Consider the following 14,879-nt stretch of genomic DNA (forward strand, 5'->3'; position numbering starts at 1 on the left):
TAAACTGTCAGCCTGGCATGTGTTCAGCGGCTTTTTCTTTCTTTCTATATACTTATTTTTACATCAAGACTGTCAATGATCTCCACTAGGTTTGTCATGCCACAGGAGAGAAGTTATTTGAAGAAGAGGCCAGTCGGTTGCTTTCTATCCTTTTGGGGGTTTTTTTAGATCAATACTTTTGCACCAAATTTTGTAAGAGTTGTTATTGATCCATAACCGCCGTCTCCTCCTCATGAACTCCTGAGTTGGCTTCTCTTGCTGGGAGCCCGGAGAGCAAACTGTACCTTTGCTCAAGGACTTTTTTTTTGTGTGTGTTGTTTTTAGTTTCCCTGTTCTACAGTAGGAAAGTCACATTTGCAGCACAAAAATGTCATTCCGGCTCACATCTTTACAATATGTACATTAAGTTTTCAGTTGTTGAGGTTATTTGCGTCGGCTCAGGACAACAGGGCGCAGATATTGTCTGAATGGCTGCCAGAGAACGCAGGAAGTCAGCTGAGATTTGTTTTGTAACACTCCTCGTATGTTCTTGTGTGAAACGTTTGAATTCACGTGGCGCTACGACCGAGAGGAGACTCCACAGATCATCTCTTTCTTTTTTTATATCATCACTTGATCTGGATGACACCTTATTGGCCTCAAGGTCTCACCTTTGTACTTGGTGAGATCAACGAGGCGCCTCTGATGTTGACCTACAGAGGTGGGTAACTGCTGAAGAGCAACAATAAATTGCCTCCTGTGTGCAGCTCTAACTTGTTTGTATCTGTTGAGCCTTTGGTGCTGTTTGGGGACAAGACAGCAGTGGCTTGTGTGCATTTGTGTACCGCCGGAGTGGGGTATTGGGGTCACTGTGCAATTTAAACGAGACGCCAACTGGAGCCGAGCAAAAGAGCAAGAGAGAACAAAATGAAGGCACCAAGTGCCTCGTCAGCATGTCCCCACCACTGTGATTTAATTTTTTATTTTTTTTTTGCCAAAACAGGAAAGCGGAGAATGTCAACAACTCCGACAACTGTTCAGCTGACAGATTCACAAGAGAAAAGCATAAAAGAAAAGGAGGTAGAGCCCGGCATCTTATGCAGCATAACGGCTCTGTCACATTCACAATAACAGCAAAGTCCATAATGTAATGGAGTGCTGTGTTTGCAAAAAGGACACTGTGGCACTTGCTTATTGCTTCTCATCATAGTGGTGCATTGCTGAGCAATTAAAAAGCCATCAACTGACTCCCAACTAATTACCAACCGTGTCATCTAACCTTGTTGTTGATATTAAATAAAGTGCTTGTCTGTAAAATGAGGTGAACCGAGCAGAAGCATATTCTCAATATCCTCTATAGCAAAGACTGGACCAGGACCATATGCTGCTCTTTATTACAGTGCAGCCATTGCTGTGATACAAATTAATGCTTGAACAATAGTAGAGGAAATGAGCATGTTTACCCACAGATATTAAAATGTTGCTCTCAGCGTGCTGCAGCAGTAATGGAGGGTGTGTTGGACGGAAATGCAGTGAGTCACTGATGCATTGCTCAGGTCAGGCAGTGCATGAATAAATTGTGGTGGAACCAGGCTCACTCACTTCATGCATATTATAAATACATAACACCGATATGCTATTTTCCCTTCATGTAGGCCTCAGTATAGCCAATTATTATTGCATCTGGGGGGATAAAATGCTGCAATTAAATGTACATAATTTTCCTACTTTGTTATACAATGCTAAAGCTGTTATTGAAACTCATGTCGTGCTGTGATCCCCGGGGTCAGTGGAGACGGCCACAGCTTGAATGTGAGAAGTCAGAAAAGGCTTTTTTTCAAAAGCTACTCACTTAAACTATGTGGTCCTTCAAAGAATAGGGAGTCAATTTATCAAGATATATTTAGTTATTTTTAAATGCATTGATGCCAGAGGTGGTATGGAAGGGTTGTGTGAATATTGTTCCAATTTGGTGATTTCATGACCTAAAAGTATTAGACTTTTGAAAAGAATAAAATCAAAAGGTGAGTGAGTAACGTTTATTTATCTGAGTGATGCTCATTTTTGTGACAGATTCTCTAATTAAAGAGGTTTTGCGGAGGACCACAGCTGATCCCTGATGATTATGGGTGAAGACAGAATTTACTCCTGACAGATCAGCTGACCATCACCAGGAAACACACAGGCATGCTCTCATGATCCCAATCCGCTAGGAAAGTCCAACGTCACCCTACAAGGATGTGCCCACTTCCGGGGCCAAACGCGTCTGCGCTCCGTAGGCACAACGTGTAAAACAATTCAAAACAAACATGTCAGAACCTGTAAATCTCTTTACAATTGCATCTTTTTTTCCGGGGAAACCTCAGAGAGGATTCAAAAGGGTCTGAATTCTTATAACTCCGGTTGGGTGGCAAATGTCAGCGTTACACAGTGTGTAATTACAGGTAAAGTCCAGGCGTGTATGAAGAAGAAGCTCTACGATGTTGAGGTGAGTTAACCTGTGCTTTCTGGCTTTTAATGCTATATATACCACTCCCTTGGCTTTTAAGTAGCCTTAGTTAAGACTGAGATAGATTTACGTTATGGATAGATTTGTGTTATGTAACATTTCACTTGTTCAAATAGATATATAACGCGTTGTGTCTCTTGTTAGCTAAATGCTAACAGGTGGCTGTAATGACTTGAAGCCAAGCTGTCATTGTCTATAACAAATAACTTAAGAGTGAGTTGTATGCTTTTCACCCTTACGCTCACCTACTCTTCAAAGCCAGATTCAAAACTCACCTGTTCAGACAGTCCTACATCACCAACGGGTCAGTCAAATCCACCATAACAATGTTGTTGCCTTTTGTTATTTCTGTTATGTTATTACTGTTCTTAATTTTTCTCAGTCTTTTAATGTTCAGTGTCCTTGGGTGCTTTGACAGGCGCTTTTTAAATCGAATAAACTCACCTCCTTCTAAAATGGTGGTAAAACAGTGGAAAACAGCTTACAGATCTTCTATTTTCACATTTTTACACAGTGGCTATTATGTGGCATAACTGCTTCTCCCATCTGTAGGTCAAATGTTCCTGGACGGCTGCAACAAAGACTGTCCTGCAGGCAGCAGACAGAAAAGACTTCTTCTGATGCAGCAACTGGTTCTCTGATAGACGCTCTGGAACAGTTCTACAAAGATCATTTCTTGCTGAAGATGTAGGAGATGTGAATTTGCACCACCAGCCTACAGAATGCATGCCATAAAGAAGAGCCACACTTTAAGCAAATGACACTTTATTATAATAAAGGTTCATACTTTCATGACTTTGCATTTATTTCTTTTTCACATCTGAATCATTCCCATCATGCCATTTCATGCAGAATTGGTGTTTGCAGATTCGTAAGACAGACACACACTTCCAGTATTTTATCCACTACCCACACAAACCGTGATGGCCCAGCAGCTTTGTCCTGAGGGAAACCCCAACTGCACACTCTTGCGTTGTGATTTGGAGTGAAGTTGTCACGCCTGCGAAGGAGGACAGATCACTACAAATTGTAAAATTGGTATTAGCTATGTGTACAAAAATACATGGAAATAACTTGCAATTAAAGACTTCAATTTCAGACTTCCCCAGACTATGTACCTTTTTTTTTTTGAGATAAGTAATTTCTGTCATATGTATGGAAAGAACAACTGATGGAAAACAAATACTCCAACATACTTTACAGGGTTGCAGTTCCAGTATTTTAACAACATACAGTGGTAAGATAAAACACAGTAGGGATCGTTAGTTACACATTTTACTACAAGGAGATGCATTTCTAATAAAAGGCTCTTAGAATATTAACACTAGCTTCGGATTCTCATAGAGAATTATTTTGAGATCATGACAGGCACAAGATAATGTCGATCATCTGCTTCTGTAGCTGACATGAAGCTAACTCAGCTAACTAAGACAGACACTCTTCTCTTCATCAAGACCACAATGAATAATAATATAAAACACACAATACATAGATCCTTGAGGAGTAGTTAGATGGCACGTTTGCATTCAGATGAATGAACTTAAAAGTTAAATCTTTGTCTAGTATGCAACAGCTGTAATGTTAGCACTGGATTAGCTAGCATGTGTTAACGTACTTCAAATTGCAATTTACCTGATTAATTTCAGCCTTCTCTTCTTCTTTTGATCATCAGCAGGGAAACGGTAGAATGAGACTTGAGTGATTCCTTTAGTCTCCGATTATTTAAAACACTGAGGGACACAACACTGTGGCATCTTGATGGTAAACAAACCAGGTTTGAATCGTTGAAGACGAATGGCCCTGGAAGTGCGCCTTGCGGGGGGCGCCTACTTCACGACTTTCCTAGCAGATTATGGGACATTTAATGTCACCAGTTAAGCTTAAATGTATGTTTTTGTACTCGGGCTGCCACAAACGATTATTTTGGTAGTTGACTAATCACAGATTATTTTTTCGATTAGTCGACTAATCGCATCATATACAAATTAAATGTAGAACATAGTTTACCGCACCACCATGAAGCTGCTCTTATATAACCATAATTAGATTTCAGCTTAAAGTGTTTAAGGTATATTGCCAACTAAAAATAGACAATTCAGATGAGTTCATATAACCTTTATTGAAATATGCAACAAACACTTGTTTTAACTGTGTACCATAAAGTGCAAATACTTAAGTAAAATAAGGAAAAGGCACTCGCCTAAACAACACAAAAATAAATCCATCATGTTAATTTTTTATTCCTTAATTTGTGTTTGGCATCAAGCATAGCAACAATTAGGTAGGCACCTGTAACTACGGAATTATTAAAGTTTTCGTCTTACTGACTCAAATAAAACAAAAGTGCATTTTGTGTTCAGTGCTCAACTGTATACAACTTTATTACACTCTGACTCTACATAATCCCAAACTACACACGGCTCTTGTTCACAGCCAGGAAAGTCAGCATTTCTACATGTGTTGGAGGCAGGCTTCTCTCTTTTGGGAGCAGATGTTTCCCTGCTGCGGAGAAAATCCACTCCGATGGGGTGGAGGCTCTGAAACCTAACGTTAGAAAACATTAGCGCGAAATCACTTCTTATTAAAACACATCACTGTTATAACATTACAGAAAACATGAAATGTTACAGAAAACATGAAATGTGTGCTAAAGGCAGCAATCAAATTGTCACTGATAATGTTAACAGCTATGAGTAAATAGCAAGTTAGCCCTCTATGCTAATATTATTAGCTTACCAAGACGACAGGCAATCTTCACCTTTGTCACGAGCCACGACGTGCTTCCGTTTCGGGTGCTCATGCATCGCAGTTGTGCTGCCGTGGAAGGCAAGTTCTGTCCTGCAGATACTGCATTGCACTTTTCTCTGACGTTTCCTTGTCATTCTCCCACACTTTTGAGCTCCGCTGCCGCTGGGTGGCCATGTCATCGCGGCTGACACGACTGCGCATGTGTGTTAAATACAGAAAGGCAGACGCGGCAGTGGAAGGTACCGCAGCAGTTTCGAGACAAAAACAAAGATTGGAAAAAAAAAAAAAAAAAAAAAACCAAACACGACTAGTCGACTATTAAATTAGTCTTCGATTATTTTAATAGTCGACATAATTGTGATTAGTCGACTAATCGTGGCAGCCCTATTTTGTACTGGCACTTAACTCAGTTAACGCACCCTTTAAAGAACCTTTTAAATTGATTTCACCTTAATCTTTCAGTTAAAGTTCAAACAAAAGGCTTAGTTTGGTTCCTTTTTATGTTTCAATCTATTTTCTTAGTTCAGATGACCGGTCATGTAACTTTGTGGGTTTTTAGTTAGAAACTAAAATAAACTGCTTAATTTTAGGTTTAAACTCTATTTTAAGTTCAATATGTTCACCTTTTTCACCTTTCGAATCAGTTTTGCAACTTCAAGTTTATACCAATAGCACCTTTAAGGTTTACAAAATTGTCAAAAATCAAAATAAAAACAATACAAAATGCAAAAGCGACTTCAGAACAGCTTTTTCTAAATTTCCTTTGGCTTAGCAAACACTTCTTATGTCCTTTCAGCAACGTGTCCCGTTGATGAAAATGTACCTTTAAAGTCTTTGGATCCACAGAAAAAAATGTCAATCTCCTACCGAAACCTTGGCAGTGAGTTCGTGGGTTGTGTTGGCTGTGTAGGAAAGGACCACGTGATGTTGTAGTGCAGTCCGATGAGTTTTGCTCCTTGGGTAGGCTCGCCTCTGTGTCACAGTGAAAAGTTCCATCCCAGAAACTTCTCCCAACTCCTCTGGGGGGAATCAGAAACCTGGCCTGCAGGACAGGCCATGAAGAACATAATTTTAGTCCATTTGTAAAAATAAAACCTCTCTAAAACTAAAACTGAGCCGTCTCACGGGGCTACGTGACTAACTGAAAACTCAAAATGGCGGCTACTCCTTGTCCAAACCGCTCTGTAGTACAGCTTAAACAACATCTCTTCACACAAAATGCACTCAAAACATATACAATAAAACACTTTCTGGCTCGGATCATGTCAAATGAAATTACAAAACAGAAATGTGCCGTTTTCAACCGTCTTGATCAAGTTTGAATGGGAATAATCACCTTGTTTACAACGGCAAAGTACACTGTGCAAAGACAGGCAAAAAAAACGACATAAAACTCATCAAAACTCTTCTGGTAGTGGCTAAAACTCCTTTCTTGGCTCACACCCCTCCTCCGGTTTGGTTAGACAACAGTTTTGCGCTGATATCTCTGAGTATTTCTCGTAGTTTTCTGTTAATAGCTGATCTGTGTGCAGACTGGATCGCTGTGCTGCAGCGGCTGCTCTCTCCTAGGGGTGGGCGGTTCGATCCAAATATCGATAGTATCGATACCAAAGTTAGTATTGGTATCGGATCGATACCAGCACGTTGAGATCGATTCTTTTTTTTTTCTGCTCTGGCAGAGTTAGTGCAGCCTCTCTGTCGGACCTTAGTGCTCAGGCGCTCATTAAGGCGCTCTACACCCCTCCCCTCCTCCCTCTGCACTTCACTGCGTGCCAGAGCAGTGAAAGAGAGAGAGAAAGAGAGACGAGTGAGGAAAAGCGATGGTGGACGGATAAAGAAGCCCTGCGTGGACTTATTTCACAGCTTCAGACAAAGACACTGCATCATGTAATGTGTGCAGGAAGGTAATTCGCTGCTGTGGTAACACCACCAATCTGCACAAACATTTAAATGCAGCGTAAACGGAGGGAGGAGGAGGGAGAGCCCCGATTGATCAGACCCCGACACAGAGACAGGGTCTCTGCCTAAGGTTTTCAACAGAAGCCTCCTGAATATCCAGGGAGCTGTTTTAGAGAAGTCAAGTGAAGATTTTGGTATTTCCAACATAATTTGATGTTGCTTTTCAATTGGTGATCAATGTCATTTCAGTAGTGATTAAACTATTTTCATATATTTAGTCAATTGAAATAAATCCTGATTGTGCTAATGGAGCTAATATATATATATATATATATATATATATATATATATATATATATATATATATATATATATATATATATATATATATATAAAAGGTGGTGGTGAATGACAACCAACTATAGTTTACAGTATATTTGCACTGATGACTGGAGTTGTTTAATGTGCAGCATGTGACTCTGAACCAGATGCTGTGTCTTGACGCAGCATATGTGTTTTTAAAGTTTTGTTTATCGTGTTATTTGTTGTGTATTTTCAGGTATTTTTTTAAATGTATTTATTTACTGTAGTATAACTACTCACGATACCTAGGGCAAAACAAGAGACCTTAATTATCTTTATTGAAAGCCATTTCAACATAACATAAGATAGAGTACGACAGGGAGAACTTCCAGAATATTACATTGTTCTAGTATTCTTGTGTTGATTAATAAAATGTTTTCTTTTATTTGGTTAAAATCTTGGTCCTGTGTTTTATTGTCCAGGTGAGGTAATTCATCCAGGCTCAGTGTGCAGCTCCCCTTCTGCTAATCAGACAGACAGACTGGCTTATTAAGGCAATGTTAAGATGAGGAAGAGGAGCTGGAACTGTTGGGAGCTACTTTACAGCGTCAGACAACATTACTGCTACCTGTGATGTATGTAAAATAAAAATAAAAATATACAAAATGAAAAAGAAAAAAAAACGAGTGAAAAGTATCGGAATCGGTATCGGTATCGGCGATACTGGCCCAGTAATTACTTGGTATCGGATCGATCCCAAAATTTGGAGTATCGCCCACCCCTACTCTCTCCGTCTCACACAGCTCGCACGGGTGAGGGAGGGGCGCGTTTGAAAAAACTTTATCAAAACAAAAGTGTAAAATACTTTTTCTTTTTAAAGAAAATTAAAACCAATTAATTACTTATGTAAATGATAATATTTATGTAACAACTTTTTTAACTGTTTTTATAATGTTTTTAATAAAGTTATTTATTCCTATTTATTGACCAATTTTCTCAATCATTAAGTGTTTTGTTTATTTGTGACGGGGGTTACACATTACTTTGCTGCTGTTGTCTCACTAAAACTAATACATACTGATGTCTTTTAATGAAATTGTCTTATTGTATGTAGATCATCTCCACCTCTATACAGGTCATTTAAAATTATGATGAAAGACTGCACCTTATCCTCATATTACTTTTTTTTAAATCAATTTTGTGACATTTTTAAAAGATACTTCCCCTTTTGATGAGCAAGTATTATTCCTCTTTGCGTCACCGCCTTTTCAAAGCCCCAGTGCTCTTATCAGAGGCAGAGTGCTGATGGAGCAGCCTGGCTGCTCGCTGCTGTTGGGCAGCAGAATTAGTTTGGTTCCACTGAATAATGAAGTAGAATGTGTACCCAGTGTTCCAATTAAAACCCCTGGTCATTCATCTATCTAATTGATACAATGCCTTCCAGTATAATTTTGTCCCAAATGTCCCATTCCGGTCTGTGTTCTCTGCTCTATGAGCCTCTGCTGAGCAAAACGGCTCCTTGCCAAACATACATGGGACGACACGGCGACTCCTCATCGCACTCGCTTAAATAACCGCACGCAAGCATATGTGCACAAACACAAACACACAGGGAGACGGTGCCATTATCATCTTAGACACTAGACACATAAAAATGTCAAGACGAGAAGGGGTAAAATTGACTGTTCACTTAACACTTCCCTGAATAGCCATCGTCCAATTATGGCTCAGCGACTGTAACTCGGCTCAGCGGGCTGCCTGCAGACCTTAGTGTGCAAAATGCGCGGGCCAATGGAAACGCTCATATTTGGTATTTCAGTTGTTTTTGATCTCTGAAAGACTAAAAACATGAGGTGTGTTGAATGAGTCACTGGCGTTAATTTGCTCTGAAATAGCTGAAAGCATGCCTGGCTCGCAGGCTTCATGTAGCACGTAGTTTAGAAAGTGAATCAAATTGTTTGTAATTAACTACCTAACAGTATTTTGTAGGTCGACAGGAAGAGCTGGAGCATCACGAGGTAAAGCAGAATAAAGAATTCTGAAGTAGAACACATTCACAGTGAAAACACCTCTTTTAAATACAAGTAAATGCTTCAATCTTCAAGAGCGGTTCATATCTTAAAAATATTGCAGTACTTTACTAAAAGTTAAAAGTAAAGTTTCCACAGTATATTTCAGGAATTGTTACACTTGTGTTTCTCTACTCTGACACATTTTATCTTGAAGTTCCCTCTAAATTGAAAGCACTGGTGTGGCTCAGATGAAAAATGGCTTTACAACAAGAGACTTTTATGAAAGCCACTACCGAACAGAGTTATGGGCAGGCTCACACCGAAGACATGGTGAAATAATTTAAGGCAATAACATCAGCTTACTGAAATATTTTTCTCCTCCAAAAGCTCAACATTTACAGTAATAACTTATTTGTCATGTTTTTTTTAAATGTCACAACTGCTTTTTTTTTTTCTTCTTCTTTTGGCCATAAAAGAAAATTGCTTCGGATATCCATCAGCGCTTACCAGGTATTGCACACATAAAAAGATAAAACTAAGCAAAGGTTGTAACGAAACGTAACAGACAAGCGAGGGACACTTGACAATAGAGAGCAGCTCCTCTCAATAGGACATCAGTGACTGAGAGAATTAACATTGAAATAGTGACATGGTTGAAAGTGAAGCAGATAATTCTGTTGTCTGGAACAGATAAAAAGCAGCAACACACTTACTATCCACGGTTTGATTTAGTGATGCTGTTTGAAGCGTTTGACTAAAATGACAGAAACAACCTGTAAACTGTAATTTGCATCATAATAAGTATTTGTACTCCTAAAGTCATCGCATGTGGAAACATGGCCTTTGGAAAAACATTTCCCCCTTTTCTGTACATCCACTCATATTTAATTTGGGGATTTCTTCACCACATCAGTTCAGACCAAAGTTATTTCCAGAGAAAATGTCACATCTCCTCAGGACCAAGCTGTCTGTTAGACTGAGGCTGTTTTCTTAAAAGTACTACCTAATAAAGCATCCGAGTCAATTCTCCTGCAGCAAGACTTTGAGCATTACATTTTGTTGTAACAAACACAATTTTAGGTGTTTTCATATTACTTTACAAGACTTAACAAGCTAAACACTCATCGCTGCTTTCTTGTAATATTTTGAGGATCACAAATGTCAGATAAACACAATACATTCAATGCTCATCAGTTCATATTTCAAGAAACTGACTCCAGCCGCACAGAAGCTGTGGAGTCTCGGCGATCTTCTCAGTAGTTTTTTGCAGGTGTTTTCAATGCAGTGGTGACAGTAGAGCTGCTGTAACGCACGGTCATGCAGTTGGTCAAGATGCTCCCAAGGGTGCCACCGGAGTTGCTGAGGCTCTTTGCAGACATTCCAAACTTCCTGAGCCTCCTCAGAAAGTTCTTCTTTTGCTCAGAATCCTGGTGAATGTGAACCTCCTCACATTCTGTACTTTCAGGGAGAGACGTATATTTATATTTGGTTATCTAGCACCAGTTCCTTTAGTCTTTGTGGTGCCAAATTCCAGGTTATTTTCAGACACCGTCAAAGTGAATTTCTTCACAGTCCGCTGTCCCATTGCTGTTTGCCATCAGTCCTACAATATAGTGGTGTCATCAGCTAATGTGGCTGTGGTCTAAATGAGAGATGTGTCAACAGTCAGGACTGAGTAACACCCCTGTGGTGCGCCAGTGTTCAGGACCATCCTGACCCTCAGTGGTCTTTAATAATGAAACACACAAAGCACACACAACCAAAGCTCAGATCACCCAGTTTCTGCACCAGATTATTTAGATGTGTGTGTTAAAAGCAGAGATGAAATTCACAAACAGTATTATCTCATCTAGGTTCATCTGGTCCAAGTTTGCAGAGAGTTTCACATGTTAGTTTTTACCAAGTCTGTCAGCAAAGCAGCAAAGAAAGATTTTCCAATCTGCAGAGTTATCATTAATAAGCTTCACTGAGACAGCGAGAGTGCAATGATCAACTCAGCTAACAAAACTAATGTGCTATACATGAAAATGAGACTGTAGTTTTAATTTGCATTTGCGTGACACTGACGCCACCATATCTTAAAAAACAAGAAACGATGTGAAATGCCTCTTCAATGCTAAATGTATGTAGAAGGCCAATGAAGAGACAACTGGAGGGTGGAGATTAGTGAAGCATCAAAAGGAGACGTGCATCACTTACATTAAAGTAGACACAAATTATTTTTCACATCATCTAACATTAGCATAAAACTGTTATATGAGCAGTGTGTGTGGTGTGTGTGTGTGTGTGTGTTTAATGTATTCATTAATGACTAGGAAGAGAGGGTATTACATGTTTCATGTAGCACTTAACAGCTATTTGTATACAGTATGTCAATCAAGACAAAATGCAACAACATTACCTACTGCTGATCCTTCTGCTCTCACAGCGCCATGAAATGAAAACAGTGACACATTTACAGCAACACGGTGACAAGCCTGATGCTCCCCTGGAGGAAGAAAATCTAAAAATATTCCCAAATATACAGATAGAAAATATATATCGAGCAGGTACGATGTGGAAATGAGTTCTGTACAGAAAAACGTATGCCCTGTAAAGTTTGCACTCCTGCTACAGTATGTGTTTTAAGAGTTACATTCCTGACACGCTGATTATGTATCCTTTATAACATGTAATTTAGGGATAAGAAGATAGCAGAGTGTATAAGAGGCGGTAGGGTGGTGAGAGCAAGCTGACACCCTAAGTGATGTTTTGTGTCTAAGCTATAATCAAGAATCCAGGATTCTTCTAGTTCCTTCCAAATTTCGTTTGGCTCATTTTATGTTTTCTTTTTTTCGTTCATTGTTCTTTTTCTTTAAAAAAAAAATGACGACAGAGAGACCAAATGTAGCTGTAACATTATAAAAGTGCCTTTTCTCGCACCAGTTGGCACATCAACTGGGAGCGTTCAAATAATAAAGCCCATACAGTACATATCGCTGGCTTAATAAGAGCACACAGCTAAGCTTGAGCACGACTCTTAAATTAGATCTAATATATTTCTCCTGGGGAGCTGAGATATGTGATAATGTGGTTATGATGGATAATCATGTCAGAGTAAGGTGGGTTTTTTTTAACACCAGTTTGAATGAGAAAATTAAAATGTCATAGCTACAATAGTGAACGATTTCCCCTCGTGTTGATGCAAATGAACAAATGCAGCCAGAAATGAAAGAACGTCTTGAGGCCTAACTGGTACTGATTGTCATCAAGATGTTAACATTGAGGATAACTGGATTTATGTGCACTAAAGCACTGCTTTTTTTGTTGTTTTTTGTTTTTGCTCGTATTAAAACGTAGTTTCCTATGAATTATGGTGTTCTTATTTATGAGAAGCGACAATATAACATTAATTTTATGCATGACACACTTTATGTGGAATAATAAAGCAAAAAGAACATAAATAAATACATGAAATGGCAGCTGTTAGGCTTTAAGAACCTATTTATGGCAAACCTTACAGCTCCAGAAGGACTTATTTGCATCTATTTTTTTCTCTCCAGACTGAAATCTGTCTTACAGCCATAATGAAGGGCCTGCTAGATAAGCTCTAATACGCAAACGAACACACGCCTTGCTTAACCTGCTAGCATTAGATCACTGTGTGCAATATCTTGAGCTCTTGTTCCACCTTTTAAACTACATAATGAGATGCAAGAACTGTAATAATGCAATTACCTGTCTGAGACAGCACTGCCTTTTATAGCTTGAAAATTGGGCAGAAAACCATTCCAGCAGGCTGAAGTGTCATCACAGAGACTTAATTATTGTCCCCAAGAGACTCTGTATGTCTCTTCCTCGGAAAAGGAACAACAAGAGGCGCATTTCCTTCAGCGTTGCACAATCATAGGAGTAAGTGTTTCGAAAAAAAAACAAAAGAAAATGTCACCGTTCCCCCATAGCTGACGAGGCTGATCTTAAGGAGTAGACTGAGCTGTGTGGATGAGGAGGAAGGGGATACATTACTGACGCATTATGACTGATTTTTTTTTCTTTTTTTTTTGTTTTTATTCAAGGCATTCAGTAATCTTGCCACATTGCCTATAATCATTAAAGAAATGGCAAGGCCACCGGGAAACAAACAGTTCTACCCATGGCCACGCTACACAGTATGATCTTCTCCCAATGCAGCTTGAAATGAACCAAAAAATATCTTTATCTTTGCTGTTCTGCCATGTTTCAGAGGGTCCACAAAAACCAAATACACACTAGTGTTGGCAAAAGGCTGTTCCTTCCTGTGCCACAATTTTTTCAGTCTTCAGCGCAGTTATTTTTACAAACACACTATTAAAACTCAACTTTTACTATTTTGCTGCATTAAAGGAAGTAGCTTCCTTTTGAAACAGGCAAGGCTACGATGTGTTGTTCAATTCTGAGTCACAATGTTGTTATGCTATTCTCTCTGTGGAAAAATAGAAAATAGTAGTTCTGATATGAACTTTATTTTATTTATTTATTTATTTTTTTATTTTACTACCCAAGGTCATTCTTCAGGTTGGAACCATGGATTGTCTGTTCCAGCCCACTCGGTGACCTTGCCAAGTCTCTGAATTACAAGGAAAACTTTTCCTTTAATTAAAAAGTACAGTTTTGAACTTTTTCACTCGGAAACACACTGCTTTATTAAATGTAGCGTACATAGCTTAACACTGAGACCCAAGCTGAGAGATCTGGGCTCTCGATGTGCTTGTGAAGCAGCGTGAGCATCAAAGTAACTGTCAGTTTGACTTGGTAAAAACGCGAGGGCTGAAGGCTGCAGATAATGTGTGCCCTGAGAAGTGAAAGGCTGCTGTCAATGTTAGTCTAATGTTTTTATTAAGATTTTCAGTTGATTTTCCAAATGGTCAAATGTGTTACATCTGACTTCAAAGAGAAAATGTAAGCAACAAATTCAGCTTCTGGTTTTAAACATTTCACAGAATTTCGAACCAGAATTCTTTGTGAAAACAGCAAAATATTAACTTTTATTTTTAAATATTTCTTGACAATTTTTTTCTGAAAATATTGTGCAATGTCAATATTTTTGCCATTTCCACGTGAATTATTATGAACACATAATAATATAATGACTACATACATTTCACAATAAATGTCATTTTTGATGCCATGTATGACGTAAAAGCTAATTAACATTTCATACTCTAGTGGTAAAACATCAGTTCAAATTTAAGGAAGCTTCTGTCAAATATTGATATGTGTTGATGTGAATAAAAACAATCACTTGGAAAGTAACATCTGTCAGTCACCTCAGGCTTTAGCCACAGTCTTACCCCCTGGTAAGATGCCTCTGCTTAATTCCACTGTGCAAATACTCAAATGTGTTCAATTACCCTTGATCCATCTAATCTCTTTCATCATCGAAATGTCACTGTATTATAAACAATGCTCAT

This window comes from Salarias fasciatus, chromosome 13 (genome assembly GCF_902148845.1).
Source record: "Salarias fasciatus chromosome 13, fSalaFa1.1, whole genome shotgun sequence".
In the NCBI taxonomy this organism is placed as follows: domain Eukaryota; kingdom Metazoa; phylum Chordata; class Actinopteri; order Blenniiformes; family Blenniidae; genus Salarias; species Salarias fasciatus.